This window comes from Pan troglodytes, chromosome 2 (assembly GCF_028858775.2).
Source record: "Pan troglodytes isolate AG18354 chromosome 2, NHGRI_mPanTro3-v2.0_pri, whole genome shotgun sequence".
NCBI lineage: Eukaryota > Metazoa > Chordata > Mammalia > Primates > Hominidae > Pan > Pan troglodytes.
In genome coordinates, this window is record NC_086015.1 from 191,758,278 (window position 1) to 191,775,081 (window position 16,804).

General features: G+C 35.6%; 1 protein-coding gene and 1 long non-coding RNA gene across 17 annotated transcripts in view; one reads left to right on the forward strand and one right to left on the reverse strand.

The window, feature by feature from the left end:
* Positions 1-16,804, forward strand: part of LPP (LIM domain containing preferred translocation partner in lipoma) — a 726,282-nt gene that overhangs the window by 430,981 nt on the left and 278,497 nt on the right. The window lies entirely within an intron of this gene.
* LOC107970867 (uncharacterized) overlaps positions 1-16,804 on the reverse strand; it is a 71,093-nt gene that overhangs the window by 9,469 nt on the left and 44,820 nt on the right. The window contains exons 6-7 of the long non-coding RNA XR_008547186.2: positions 16,402-16,553; positions 11,814-11,969 (exon numbers count right to left, since the gene is read on the reverse strand). This is a non-coding gene — a long non-coding RNA (uncharacterized LOC107970867). The remainder of the gene's footprint in view (positions 1-11,813; positions 11,970-16,401; positions 16,554-16,804) is intronic.

Genomic DNA, 16,804 nt, shown 5'->3' on the forward strand with positions numbered 1-16,804 from the left:
CTTTACTGAATGTGTTTGAAATATATGCAAACACACATGTAAACATACCTGTATATTTATGTACAGATATAAGTCTACATGGAGACCAGCATTTTTAGATAACACTGTTTTACAGGCTGTGCATCCATCTTTAAGGTGCTATAGCATAAGGTCTATGACTGCATTTTGTAATAAAAGATGGCAGGCTTTCTGGAAAGGGTCTCTTTGGGGCAGGAAGAGGTGTGAAGATCTTTTGCATTCTACTTTTAAAGTACAACAAGTTAAATTGCTACCAGATAAATTAGCTTTATGGAGATTTGTTTCCATTTTTATAGCAAAATCGAATAACTTTTAAATCAGAGGAAAAAATATTCTTTTGTTGTTTTTATTTTTGTTGTTGAGATTGCCTGTTTTACGTTGAGTGCAGTGTTTTTCAGGTGGAAACATATTGGTTTGACATTTTAAGAGGAAAATGTTCTATACGTAATATGAAAGAGTCTTTTTCTTAACTAAATGCCAGCAACAAAATTTAAACCAAAAAATGTAGTAATGAAACAATGGTAATGAGATATGATTATGGTTTAGTGAGCGAAAAAAGCCCTGCAGGGAACAGTACGAGCACAGTAAATTATGAATTGCTACTAAATAGGCCTCATTAGTCCACTGTGGACCATGTTTAATTGATATTAGAAAGGAGTCTAGAAAACTTTGGAAAGTACATGTAAGACAACTTGCTGTTAAACTAATAAAAGTCGTTAGAGTGTCTGTTTCAAAAATTAGTAATTATTAGTTGTGTGTGAGGGTCCTCAGGCAGCACCCATTTTACTAAAACATGCTTACAGAAAAGATACTTCAATGAGAAATGAAACTGCAGAATGCTGAGCAGTGTAATATGTGACAGTTCCCTGGGAGTTTCTCCCCTCCTCGTAGGTATTTTTAGCAAAATAGTCCTTAAACATTGTTTTTTTTTTTTTTAAGTTGGAGTCTCGCTTTGTCGCCAGGCTGGAGTGCAGTGGCCCGATCTTGGCTCACTGCAACCTCCACCTCCTGGGTTCCAGCAATTCTCCTGCCTCAGCCTCCCGAGTAGCTGGGACTACAGGCACGCACCACCACGCCCAGCTAATTTTTGTATTTTTTAGTAGAGACGGGGGTTTCTACCATATTGGCCAGGCTGGTCTCGAACACCTGACCTCGTGATCCTCCCACCTCTGCCTCCCAAAGTGTTGGGATTACAGACGTGAGCCACCGCGCTTGCCCCTTAAGTGTTGTTTTAAAGAAAGTTGGCACTCTACTGAAGACTGGAGCCCAAGAAGACATTTATAGGGATTGTTTATTTTCATGTTGTTACTACACTCCATGGTCTGCAAAACCAGAGTGCCAGATGTTAAATTCTATCAGCATAATGCATCTTTAATTAAATATTATATACGCCATACAATTAATAATGTGGTCTGTTTCCAAAACTTTATTAAGAAATTACCATAATTTTGTATAATAGGCTAATAAAAAGGCACTGTACTTTGAAACAGCCTTTCGTAAAGTGGTTATATGATTTGTATCTGTTGAATTTGGAATTTAGATTAAGAGATTGTGGGCCAGAATTATCTGATGCAATGTACTCAGGACTTTAAATAAGTTGCGAATCTTGTAGGGTCTACTATTATTTGGCTTCCTTTAAAATAAAATAGGTTTCTTATTTGTCGATGAGCTCACTCTTTAAGAGGTTTAGGGAATAATTTACCTACTTGCTTTGTGTCCCCCAACCCTACTTTGTAAAAACCTCAAACAATACAAAACATGATAATTCCAAATATACAGTACATTGGGCTATGATATTTCTTAATGAATGGAAAGTCATGCATCTGGTTCTGTGGTCATCATTGATGTTTTAATTTTCACAATGTGTTAGCACGATACTTAAATTCCCCTAGTTGTCCTGTGAAGAAAGAATTTTAAATTCACATTTCACATGCAGACAAACTCTGATATTTAAAAATAATAGTTATCTTTTAAACTGAGATCCTATGTGGATATGGAATAGCGTATACAGCTCTGACAGTAGGGCTTCAGTAAAATAACATTTTGCAAGCTGTGTTTTTCAAGACAAAATGTCACCCTCAGCTAAACAGAAGTAATTTGCATCAGAGGTGTGTGTGTCCTTACTCTTAATGAAAAAACGGTCCCCTCTCTTCAGAAAGTATTTGCTGTCTCTACAATGTATTATTTTCATCACTGTGTCCCTCCCCTGCCCTTCTTATGCCCTAATATTTGTCCCTTAATTCTATTAAATTAGTTGTCAACTAAAATTAAAGGTAGATGTTATCCTTCACAATCTGTCCTGGTCTAATTTTTCAGTCTTGATTCGTCTCGTTTACTTTATGGAGTGTAGAGGTGGCTAACACAACAACTCTGGAGCCACAATGTGTAGATTCAGATACCAACAGTAGCTTATGCTGAAACCTGGGTCAAATTACTTAAGCTCACATACCTCAGTTTCCTCATCTACAAAATGAGGTAATAATAGGTTCTTCCTCACTTATATGTAAAGCATTTAAATAAGGACTAGTAGATTGTATGTACTAGCTGTTATTAAATTCTGCCACATTTGTTTGTTCTCCATACACACCTTAGCCTTTTGTCTGTGTGTTGTGATTCCATGCACCTCCGAAGATACGGCTCAGAGAGCCACCCTCTGCTTGCCAGATTGAGCATAGTTCATCTGGAACTTTCATACACTTCTCTGTCTTACTTAGCATTTGCAACTATACTTTATAGTTATTTTCAAGTTTATTTTGCCTCTTTTGCTGGTTTGTGAACTTCTTGAGTCCATGGACTTCCTGTGATAAATTTCTCCCTACTACAAAAACTCAGTGCCTTGTGCTGAGCTGCTGTGCTTAGAAATAGATAGGGGAGAGGGTGATTTTTTTATATCTATATACATATATTTGTACATATATATGTACATATATGTACATATATATGTACACATAATTTGATATACTTTTGAGTGTACATGATGTGGTTCCTTATTTTTGCATTAAGCCTATCACTTCCGGGCATTGGCAAAGATCTGAAAATTAAAAGCAACACAAATAAGAAATGCATTTAGTCCATTTAAGCAACATGTGAGTTCCTCTTATTGAGTTTCTTCCCTAATTTAGATCTCAAGTTTTGCAAAAGAATGATGAATTCCTTTATTTAAAGAAAAATGAAAGCAGATCTGTTACCTTCTGTCCTATGAATGCCAATTCTCTATCCTGGATAATTAGATAAATAAGATATTTATAAGCGTATGGTTTATGCACATAGACATGAAGCTCTCAATGCCTGCATGATTTTCCTGTCATGATCATGTGGGTTAAAGCCCAATAGATGTATTTTGAAAACTCGAATGCCAGTATGTCTTTAAAAAGATTATATCCTGAAATAAAGTTTTAACATCCTGTATCCTATGATAAAAGTTATTTTGCATTTTTTTCTTTACCACTGAAAACTTGCGAGGCTCAAAGTAGTTTAATTTGTATATATTGAAGCTACTCATTTGCCATATTTTAAAAACAAATCATAAAACATGGTAATTGGTAATTTCACAAATTTTATCAGGGAATATTTTATTACTACATTTTTAAAATAAAACCTGTAGATTTATTTAAAAAGCATATTTTGAACTAAAGACCTGAAATGTGTAGCTTGTGTAGCTCCATTTGAAAAGATGAAGGTTTTGCTATTGTTTGCAACAGTTTTGCCTGATTTTTGTTTTCCCCTTTTGCTCTGTTTTTGTAGTTCAGTTTGTTGCAGCATTGTTGTCATGTCTAATTTTTGTTTACGTTGCACTGCACAGCACTCTTTCGTATACTTAAGTAACCTTTCTTGTTCTGCACTGCTGAATGACAGCTCATGTATTCTAGGGTGGTAATTGCAGTGTAGCAGACCCAGGTGAGCAATGTAAAAAGTTGAAGCAGATAAAATGTATGCTTTCTTTTATAATGGTATTGTGTGCTGTGTTCTCCTCATATAGATGCTTTTTGTTTACATAGAGAATATCTAGGAGCAATCTACATGTTCTTCAAGATCTTTTAAAACAAATACTCTTTCATTTTTAAAAAAGATGTATTCTTGGCCAGGCGCTGTGGCTCATGCCTGTAATCCCAGTACTTTGGGAGGCCGAGGCGGGTGGATCACTTGAGGTCAGGAGTTTGCGACCAGCCTGGCCAACATGGTGAAACCCTGTCTCTACTAAAAAATACAAAAATTAGCCGGGCATAGTGGCACATGTCTGTAATCCCAGGTACTCAGGAGGTTGAGGCAGGAGAATCGCTTGAACCTGGCAAGCAGAGGTTGCAGCGAGCTGAGATCGCGTCACTGCAATCCATCCTAGACAACACAGCAAGGCTGTGTTTAAAAAAATAAAAAGACATAATTGCAAAAGAAGTATTTCACTTCACCCTTTATTATAGGACAGACCACAGTGAAAGCAAGAAGATAAATGGTTAACTGACAACTGACCTCTGATTGGAGAATACTAGAGAGTGGTGAAGACTGTGGCAAGCAGGAGGGCTCACCAACCTCCCAGATTTAACCCAGGCTGCATGTAGGAATGCAGACCCAGTGTTGCTAGGTCTCTGGAATTGAGTTATATTTAACTAGCCTGTGATCTCTAAGGCCTTCAATTATGAGGTTCAGCACCACTGGAAAACTGAGTCAGTTTAGTGCTTTATTTCACAAAGGCAAATTGATGGTCCTTTCTGACCCTAAATTCCCAGTTTTACTTAAACTATTTAGACAAATCTAAGAAGTGTGTGAAATAAATACAGTGGAGCTTGAGGATTTTTGTTGTTGATTTTCTGTCCTTTTATATTTCCTCCTTCCCTCTGAGGGTTCACATAGGAGCCTCCACAGCCAGAGGATTACTTTCAGAATCGGAGGCAAGATTATTTCTTGGAATTTTGGTCTGAGGAAACATTATTTAGGTCACTTGGACACTTATGTTGTGCTTTCCCACAAAATTGTCTAGCATTTTCTTTAAGACATAGGCATGACCACTGCCCAAACGAAATAAATCACCCTTTCTCTTAAAGGATCCAGACTATTAAATATGAAGAACATCAACTAATTTGACTAGCAGAATGTAGGCCTTCAGTGTTAACATAGCCTTTTTCTGTTATTGCATTTATCTGCCTTTGTTCTGAAGCCCCAGTCTAGTACCTTTCTTAATGCAGATCTCTTTGAGCATAATGTTTCCATTAAACCAGCCAGTGGATCTCATTTGCTCCATACATATTCATATTAGGAAATATTATTGTACAAAGTAAAAGATGCTAGAAAAAGATACGCTGGAACAACATTTCTGAAAGTATTTGTTCTGTAGTTAATGCTCTGGGAGCCTTTTTCCTTCAAACTCTCTATTCCTAGTTAGGGCCTCATCATTTCTTGCCTGGATTATTGCAGTAGCTTCCAGGCTGGCTTCCTTTATGCCCTTCATAAGCATATGGCTGCCAGATTAATATTTTTTTCAACACAGCCCTGATCCTGTCATTCTACAATTGAGTTCCTCACAGTCTACCTGATACAGAGACAGAAGGAATGTGATAATACAAATAATAATGGTACTCACAACAACAATAAATGACTGGTCTTTGATATTTAATCTCTAATATCAATTGTCTTGAGACAACAAGGCTTTTTGAATTCAATATCAGAGGGTTTAACTGTGAGGTACTTGGCATGGGTCTGAATTGCATGTATATTGTATGACTGATTGAAAGAAGATTATCTGATACACATGAGAAGTGTGGAGGTGGGAGCTGACATTTTGTTGGAAGTGCATGCCTGGCATTTTGATATACTATTGCACCTCCTCAAATCTTTTTAACAGAAACAAACTACTTTGTGATGATAGAATAGCATAATACAGGACAGCGGAAAAATCTTAGTGCTTTTTGTTCTGGTTTTGATTTTGCAACTAAATATGTATGATAAATAGGAAATTAGTGCATTGGAGCATATGCATCTGTTAAAGCAGATTGACTGCTTGGTTATCACACTATAAACAACATTTTTGAAGAATTTTAAAATTTATAATCTCTGATATAATGTTAAATGAAAAATAAGATACAAAGCCACACATAAAGAGGGTTCACATTTAAGCACCATCACCTATACAAAACACACACGCACACAGTCACACACACACACATACACACAATCACACACACACTTACACACAGATACAAGTATACATAGAAATACAAACCATGAAAATAAAGTTACCAAAACAGTTGTTATCACTAAAGTTTTGAACGAGTATTTTTTATTTCTTTATTAACCTTGTTATTACTTCTCATATTTTCTACAATGAGTATCACTGTTTTTAGTTTTGTTTTTGTTTTTTAAATGGAGTCTCACTCTTTCTCCCAGGCTGGAGTGCAGTGGGGCTCTCTTAGCTCACTGCAACCTCCACCTCTCGGGTTCAAGCAATTCTGCCTCAGCCTCCTGAGTAGCTGGGATTACAGGTGCCCACCACCACGCCTGGCTAATTTTTATATTTTTAGTAGAGACAGGGTTTCACTATGTTGGCCAGGCTGATCTTGAACTCCTAACCAGGTGATCTGCCTGCCTTGGCCTCCCAAAGCGCTGGTATTACAGGTGTCAGCCACTGTACCTGGCGTATCATTGTTTTAATGAATACACTGTCTTACACAAGGGCTTGCCTAGCTCTCTCAAAAGTCTAAGAAACAATGAATAATATTATTTTATTTAAACATTATTTAAAAACATGAAAACAGTGAATACAAAGTTGAACTCTCCTCTTACAATAATAAAAATTCTTCTTGAATAATTCTGTATCCTACCATTCCATGAATTGTATCCATGGAAAAGTGTATGTTTTTCTGATTCATTTATTTATTTGCTTCTAGGTTATTGGATGAAGAAATCTAGGAATAGAATGAATAACTGTACAGATTACACCTCTGATGCCTGATGTGTGTGTGTGTGTGTTTCTTTCTTCCCTTGTGATTTTCTCTCCTTTTCCTGCCTAATAATGATGTAGCTGATCTGCTTATCATGTTCCTTTATTTCTATAATTCCAATTGTTGTAGATCCCATAGAGGTGTTCACTCTTGCTCTCTCTCTCTCTTCTCTCTCTCTCTCACACACACACAGATTAAATAGAGAAAATTAAGTAGAGAGGAAAATGAGGAATAATTTCATACTTTAATATATTCATTCATTCATTGCTCTTTAATAATTTTTTTCTTTTTTAATTTTATTTTTCCATAAGTTATTGGGGTATAGGTGGTATTTGGTTACATTAGTAAGTTCTTTAATGGACATTTGTGAGATCCTGGTGCACCCATCACCTGAGCAGTATACACGGCACCATATTTGTTGTCTTTTTTCCCATGCTCCCCTCCCACTCTTTCCCTCAAGTCCCCAAACTCCATTGTATCATTCTTATGCCTTTGCGTCCTCATAGCTTAGCTCCCACATATCAGTGAGAACATACGATGTTCGGTTTCCCATTCCTGAGTTACTTCACTTAGAATAATAGTCTCTAATCTCATCCAGGTCATTGCAAATGCTGTTAATTCATTCATTTTTATGGCTGAGCAGTATTCCACTGTATATGTATACACCAGAGTTTCTTTATCCACTCATTGATTGATGGGCATTTGGGTTGGTTCCACGATTTGCTACTGTGAATTGTGCTGCTATAAACACACGTGTGCAAGTATCATTTTCGAATAATGACTTCTTTTCCTCTGGGTAGATACCCAGTAGTGGGATTGCTGGATCAAATGGTAAGTAGAGCTCTATGATGTTTTGATACTCTTCTATGGCATAGACTTAGTGCTCCCATGTTCTAAGTGTTATGAAAGGCTGAAGATAGGAATATTAGAACATGGCCCCCTTCCTGAGTTATATAGCTTAGAACAATGGTACTCAAACTTAAGAATGTGTAAGAATTACCTAGGCCATAGCACTTACACATGGAATATCAAGAGGGAGAACAGACTAGGAGAAGACGTTTGAATTCAGCTGCCCATGTAAAGTATAAAGAATTATTTTTACCCAGAATCTTGAAGGGGAAGGAACTGAGTCACACAGACAAGAATGTGCCTAAAGCAATTCAGCAGTTCAGAGTGGAATGAAAAGGACCCTGGTTCCCTGCTCTTAAGCCAGTGTTCTTTAGCTGGCTAGAACTCAGCTCTCTGTTTAAAAAATGAATGGGTTGCAGTGGAGCGCTGTGTTCCAAGTAGGATTTGTAAGACTTCTGGAATTCTGAAAAAATTCTACTGGTTTTCTGCCTGTTTCTCTGTCTGTACTTGAATTCAGTGAGGCCAAAAATGGTAACTTTTTACCCAGTAGCTGGCAACATTCCTGGTAATTAGAAAGTGATCAGTAAATGCTCAATGACTATCTGAATGATTGCATTTTTCAAAAAGAAATCTGAAGTCTAAATTTTGAGCCAACTAAATATCATATTTCTTTGTTTTTGGGTGGTTTGGGAAAAATCCAATGTGTTCTCTGAAAGGAAAACATATTTGGAGATAGGATTTTTTTTTTTCTGTAAATAAAGTTACTTTGTTGTAAATATAAATATACATGCTCATTTTATAAAAGAAAATGAAAGGAGAAAAAAGAGCAAAATATCTGTATTGACACCACTCATAATTACCACTCATAATTTTTGTTTTGTTTTTCTTATTCACATATAGGACTTTTATCATGATATATGTATGAATTTATATCCTGTTATTTTTCTGAAACATTATAGCATAACGGGATTAAGTATCCTATTACCTCTACAGTTCCTGATATTTATAAAGATAAATTATGAAAATAATGTTTGATTGAGAAAGGTTTTTCTGTTTATATGCTGTTCCAAAGAACCTTAGGTATCAGAATTTATCTGAGCCCAAAAACGTCCCTTAGGTACCTTAAGCTACCCAAATTCTTTGAATTCTTTCAATCAAATCCCCTAATTTTATAAAGAGGAAATTGAAACCCAAGAAACAATATAAGTGAATTTGTTTGAACCCAGGAATTTCAGTACTTCTTGTCCTAATTTAAAATTGTGTCCCAAAGAATATTTATCTTTGAATTTGTTGATGTTTGCTCTTTTAAAAAGGAAAGAAGAATAATAAACTAATTCCTCATTTTACCTTTAAAAGGAAGTTTCACTGGAGGAATAAGACCCGAATGAATGAACCCCCATCAGTCATTTGTAGCCCCCAGCTGATGAGGATTTCAGCAGTTGTGCTGACACCTTGATCTTGGGCTAGCCACCCTCCCCTTGCTCTGCCATGGAGCTTGGTCACCTTGTACCATGGTCAAAATAATGGTGCTCTCTTTCAAAAGCCATCCTCAGATTTCCAGCTAATAGTGTGTAGAAAAGAGAAAACATAATTTTTTAGTACCCCAAATTCTAGGTTATCTACTGCACTGAATGATCTAAAATATCAAGTAGGCGCTTTCAGCAAAGCTGTTAGAAATATAAATAGAAAAAATAGGAAAGATTATTTGCAGGACTATTCAAACTAAGACTGTCGTTGTTCTCATTATTATTGTTGTTTCTAAAGAACACTGTCCATATATTGCAAGACACATTGCCCACTGCCCTTCACCTATGGGATTATATAAACACAATCCTATTTTTTAAATAGTTGTGCAGAAAATCGAGAAGGGAGCTACCTTAACTGCGTATTCAGTTCTTGAGTGACAAAGACAGGCGTGAGAGAGAGAGTCCCTTGCTTCCAAATCACCCCTCCTTTGCCTCACCCTTTTCAGGACAAACCAACTACCAGAAATGAATCTGACCCATGTGGTCACTACAGGGTTTATCTGGGCATTTGCTGAACCTGCTCGCAATTTATTTTTATTTCTTCCGATAGACATGGATTTGGCACAGGGGAGTGAATTCTTTTTGAAGCAGCAGATGTGCCTGGTACACCCGTTTGCTGTAACCATTTGTGCTGTGGTTGAAAAAAAATGTTTAAGAGTGCAGAATTGTTGAAGGGGGAGGGTTAAAAAACCAGAGCCATTTTAGTGATTATGCAAAGTTAGAATGTGAGTAATTTTGCTGCAGTTAGTCATTATGTGCTTTCATAGCTTGTTTTACAGGGATAAAGGGATGTGTACAGGTTTGGTGAATAGAGCTCTTATTTGTCCCTAATAGTCACTCTTCATGAAAACATTTTCTACCCTTCCTCCTACTCTGTGGCAAAAGTGCTCTCTCCTTGGAAATTATACCTTCTGGGATCCATTCCTTTTATCCATCTACAATCAGTGGACAGACAACTCCATTTTGGAGAACAAATATGTTAGAAGAAGAATTTTTTTCTCCTATACAATCTATAGTGTAACTGATATACATTCAAATCATCGTAATACAGTGATCATTATAAAATGAGAGTGTTTCTGCAAAGAGGAAAAAAAACTGAGCAAACATCTAGTGACTTTGTTAGGAGCTTAATGTGCTCTAAATATGATGTCCTTCAAATATTTTATTTGAAATATTTGATAGGTCTTAGCAAATTTTGCTCGTGGAATTCTCTGAGAACTGTAACACACCACCTATTCCTTTTTCGCTTTGCTTTCGGTCACCCAAATTTTTTTAGAAGTATGTGAACGAGGGTCTGTTTGTTTCCACTGAAGCAAATATAGCCACTTGCTCACACTGGTGGCTTCTTTTACTGAATTCCGTGAATATGTTAGAAACTCTTGTATGAAAATACAGCAACCCAATTTGTCCCTATTGAGCCTAATTTGTGATTTCCATGCACTGCTGCCTGGTGTGTATACACTGAGATCCACTTTGTTAAAGAACAAAACTGGGTTTGTTACTTTTTTGTAGGCTTATTATTAAGTCTGAGCATTCTGGTGTGATGGTAGGAACACTGGTTTCAGACTCTGGAAAACAGAGTTCTAATCCTGACCCTCTGAAGACCTTATCACTTTGGGCAAATCTTTCCTGAGCCTTGTTTCCTTGAGGAAAATGTAGAAATGTGTGATATTCACATTTCTTACACCCTACAATTATGTGAAGAATATTGTATGTTTCAGTTATGCACAAATAAATTAGTTATTTCTTCTCAAAGAATCCTCTGTTAAAAATTATTCCCCAAATAGCTCTTTTTGGACCCTTGTCTCAAGGTGGTCACATTTTAATTTCTACCACTGATACACAAATTTCAGTGATAAGAAACCCCTGAATGACTTGAGAGTTTCCTGAGAGATGGGATCCCACCTATGTTATTATCTTTTGTCTTTTTATGGCTTCTGAGTAGCAGTAAAAGATAGGAATGGTTGGTTCTATTACAGTAGTTGATTATAAACAAAAACTAGTGAACCACACTCTCCAAATGTCCTGCTACCTACAGCTAAGAAACCCAATGTTTACAAACTAACTCAGAACTTTTAAAATTAGATTGAACTACAGAACCTTCTGTCATACTTAAATCTTCTTAGATGAATGGTGCACAAAACTGATGGGGGATGGGAAGTGTGGGCAATTCTGTTACCGAACTATTTCCCTTATTGTTTTATTTGATTAAACACTTCTCTCTTGTATGGAATTTGCCAATAATACATTATTAAAAAAACTGATTTCAATAATATGTTATTGAAAAAACTACTTTATTGAATAAAAACGTATGGAAAAATCTCTTTGCTAGACCCTAAGCATCCTTTGGGCTTTCCATCAAAGCCCAAATTTCTACCCACATGGAGTTTAGAGAGGAAAGGAACACTAAATAAGTAATTGCAAAACAAGACGTAAGGGTTATCATAAGGATAATGCAAACTGTTAAAGAGACATTAATGGTGGGCACCTTGTCTAATTTTGGAGGTTCCAGATTGGCTTCCTAAAGGAGGCATCATGTCGTTTGAAATCTGAAGGATGAATAACCAGTTAGAAGTTGCGAGATGGAAGCAGGTTGGAAAGTGTTCAAATCAGGGCAACCACAGGATAGCTGGAGTGTTGACTCCTGTGTAGAGGAAAGTAAGAGAGGAGGCTAAGAAGATAAACAGTAGTTCTATCAGGAAAGAATTTGGACTTCATGGTAAGAACAATGAGAACTCTTGAGATATTTTAATACAGGAAGGCAATAATCATATTTGAGTTTTTGAAATTTGATTTTAGAATAGAGTACGTACTAGAGGACAATAAGCAGTCAGTTTCTTTAAAAATACACATATACGTGTGTATGTATTTGTTGCAGTAAGCTAGGTCACTAATCATAGTGGACTGGACTAGGGCACCAATAAGTTAATAGAAGTAGAAACATTGACGGTAACTAGTAGAGAGAATTAACAAGCTTTACTGCATCAAGAGGAGAAAAAAAAATTGTGATCACATTTATAACATATAATCACATTGCTAAAATCTTTAAAATATCTGCTAACCTTGAAACATAACTGATTTATATAGTTTTTGTCAATATACATATGAACCATTATCTTACTTTTCTTTTAAACTGTTATTTTGAATTAATGTTTTCTGGCTTTCCAGCTGCATACCATTCCATTAGCTCAATGTTCTAGGATTTTCTCAACCATCCTTTGATTTTTCCTTTAATATAAACAAGTAAAATCACTTATGCGCGTTTTAATAGCTCTTCATTGCAAGTTTGTCCACCAAAAGAATCATTTCAATTTTCAGTGCTACCAGTCATATAAAAACGCACCTGTAATATTCCCACTGGGATTGAGTTTTATTATTTCTTGGCTAATTGGTTGAACTCTCAGTATTTTTCACTAAACCCCTGGCCTGATTGGAGAAAAGTGTCTGGTCCCTTGAGGAGATGCTTCAGCAAACGAGGTCACTTGTTATGGAAATAGGCTCTTCTCTCACTACATTTCTAGATGATAGAACACACTCAGATTGATTTCACCTTCATCACAATGGCATTTTATCCAGTGCTGGACACATGCATGCTAAGAACTGAGTGTACTGTATGGGTATTTATAATACCCATATTCATTCTAGGAACTAATTATACATGGCTGGGTATTTACATAAACAGGAGCCTTGGAGACCTCTCAAGTTCAAAACCGATGGCATTCTGTCTCATTTGAAAGTCATTGGGGTGGGAGAGGACACTCCTTAAAATATTGGATTTCTTAGTTTTAATCTGATGATATGCTAGCTTTATGAAGATGTGAGTGCAGGCCCTCACCTGGATCGTTGCTTCTCTTTTTAATAGGAACTAGAAAATGAAGATTTTCAAGGTAGCATCTGGGTGCTCCTAATTGACTTGATTTTATGTTTGAGAAAACTACCTTGACATACCGACATTGGGGTCTCTAGAAGTCCAGGGAGATGTTTTTCTTCACAGTGTCATATACCCTATCATAAGTGTCGTGAGGATTAAATGGAAAAGCTTCTGGGACAAAAACTGCTCTGAAGTGCCACACCAGACTATACTGTTTTAACTATTTCTGGCTCTGAAGCTATTAAGAATAACCCGTCACTAGCAGAGCACAAGGCTGTGAAATGAATAAGTGCTGATACATTTCAAAGAAGTAAGATATTTATGTGTGCATCTCTGTGGCAAAAACTATCGGGGACTCGTTAGGTGTGTGTGTGTGTGTGTGTGCGGTGTGTGTGCTTTATGTGTTCATTGAGGACTAAAAATTAGTATCAGTAGTATATTGGCAGCAATGTTTTGAACTCGGTGGCACCAACTAAAATTGTGTGATTTTTATTTCGTGCATAATATTTGAGATTATTTTAACTCATCACCAGATTTCAGCTACTATTTATCCTGATTTATAAGGTTACTTTTTTTCTTTAATGTGGAAAATAAACAAAAACATAAAACGGAGAACAAAATTTTCTCTTAACTGCCTCACCTAGTGTAAAACTGTAACCTTTTAAAATACATTGAAACCATTTTTAATTTTCTGCTATGCTTCTTCCTTTTTTTGTATGTACATACACATGGACGTTGGAATACCACAATATTTTAGAGTGTGTTTGCTTGGTTTTTAAAATAATGTATATATTTCTGATACATATTATGTTAAATATATATTTATTTTTATACATTTATATATAAGAAATGTATAATATATACTATGCATGTATATATTTCTGATATATATTATGTTAAATATATATTTATTTTTATACATTTATATATAAGAAATGTATAATATATACTATGCCTATATAATATATATTTCTTCCTTTGAGTAAAAAAGTAATATGTGGTAGACACTTAGCAAAATAGGAAAAGTATATAGAATAGCCAAAAATAACCCCTTTAAAATAACCAATGTTATCAGTTGGGAATAGATCCTTCTAGCCATATATGTATGTATATGTATATATGAGATATAGATAGATGCATTACTTATCAACAGGTATAAAACAATATTTTCTAACTGAATTTTAAAACGAAGAAAAATTTTGATACATATTATTATTTTTATTATATAGTGGTAAAATATACATAATATAGAATTTCACATTCTAACCAATTTTAAGCGTATAATTCACTGGCACTAAGTACATTTACATCGTTGTGCAACCATCACCAGCAGAACTGTATCTATTCAAACTGAAATGACATATCCATTAAACAATAATGCGCTAGCTACATTCCTCCTTCTCCCATCCCATGGCAATCACCATTCTGCTTTCTAGCTTTATAAATTTGACTCTTCTAGGGGCCTCCTATATCTAGAACCATATGGTATTTGTTTTTTGTTTTTTTTTTTTTGTAACTGGCTTGTTTCTTCAAGCTTCAAGCTTAATCTCTTCAAGCTTCATCTATGTTGTAGCATGTATCAGAATTTTCTTATTACATTGTGTGTGTGTATATATATGTATAGATATATAGATAGATATAGATGTGTGTGTATATATATATATATATATATATATATATATATATCACATTTTATTTATCCATTCATCCATCAGTGGACACTTGAATTGCTTCTTCCTTTGGCTATTGTGAATAATACTGCTATGAACATATTACCATGATTGTACAAATAGCTGCATTCCTGCTTTTAGTTATTTTAGGTATCTACCCAGAAGTTGAATTGCTAGATTATTGGTATATTTTGAAATATTTTTATGGCATTGTTTTAATGACTGTGTAGTATTCTATTATATGACTATACTGTAATGTATATAAACAATCCTCATGTATTGATTATTTAAATTTTCCATTATCTTTTAGTTTTATAAAGTACACTATTAACACGGAGCTTCTTGAAACTAAACATTTATGCTCTCTGGTCATTTCCATAGGCTAAATTTTAAGAAATGAAACTATGGGTTTAAAAAGTATAAACTTTATTAGGGCTTTTGTTACATATCACCAAATTACACCACTGATTTCCCATAAAAATTTTATAGAAACAAACATTAACTTCATCCCTAAATCTAAATTATATAATCAGTTTTCCTTCTAAGACAAGTGGAGTCACACCATTATGTCACTCATAGCCCCTAACTCCAAATGGGATTTCCTGTTCGGCTTTAGCAACAGTATCTAAAAGTAGTTTTGAACTCTGGTTTTAACTGACAATCACCTGCCCCTTCCCTTTTGAATTTCCAGATTTCACTCTGTTGAGTGGGTTTATCTACAATAACTTGCATTTAAAAAGCCCTAAATGATTCTGTTGTGCAGTCATATTTAAGAAATGCTTTTCTAAATGTGTAGTATTATGTTTATATATCGCACTCTTGGCCAGGTGTGGTGGCTTACGCCTGTAATCCCAACATTTTGGGAGGCCCAGGCAGATGGATCACTTGAGGTCAGGAGTTCCAGACCAGCCTGGACAACACAGTGAAAACCCCATCTTTACTAAAAACACAAAATGAGCTGGCGTGGTGGTGGGTGCCTATAATCCCAGCTATTTGAGAGGCTTCGACACAAGAATTCCTTGAACACGCGAGGCAGAGGTTGCAGTGATCTGAGATAGTGCCACTGCACTCCAGCCTGGGTGACAGAGCAAGACTCTATCTCAAATATATATATATATACATACACACACACACACACACACACACACACACACATATATATGGCATTCTTAATCTCAAATATATATATATATATATGACATTCTTAATCTGTTAGGTTGTTTTCCAACTCATGGGGTCATCTATCAAGTGGATAGTGTAAGTGGCCTGGTTGGATGAGGAATGGAGATATGGGTACTTACCCTGAATTATGGAAGATAATTAGTGAGATGACTCAAGAAAGCAAATTTAGTTATTCTTCTAGTCATGGTTAGGATAAAATGATGACGTAATTTTTGCATAGAGCCAAAAGAAGCAGCAAATTAGGGATTTCATTATAACTGAAATAGGTTAGCTGTGTTTCCATTTTTGCTCATGGTACAAACTCAGAAACCAATTATATTTATTTATCCAGCCATTATTTATTAAGTGCCTACCTGATATGAATCCCTAATAATGAGACCAAGCTCTTCTTGGGCAATAAAACTCTGAATATTGCACATTTACTCTTGGAATCACTGGATTTTTGAAAGTCAGAGTATCTTCTTTTATAGGTACCTCGACCCCAGTGAAGCTCTTTTTTTTTCTCCTGAGTGATATAGAAATTTTTTTTATTTGAAGAGAAAGATTATTTATTAAAAAAAAAAAAGAAGAGTAACTTAGCATTTCCCCTCCTTTGTTGTTCAGATTGAGTCTAGAGAAGTCACGTGACTTTCCCAATGTCACTAAATTCTAAACAGTGGTAAAGCTGGCACTTTTTTTCTCGGTCTCCCGAGTTCCAGTGCACAACTCTTCAATTGCATGCTTCCTAGTGATACTTACATTTGCCAGTATCCATAA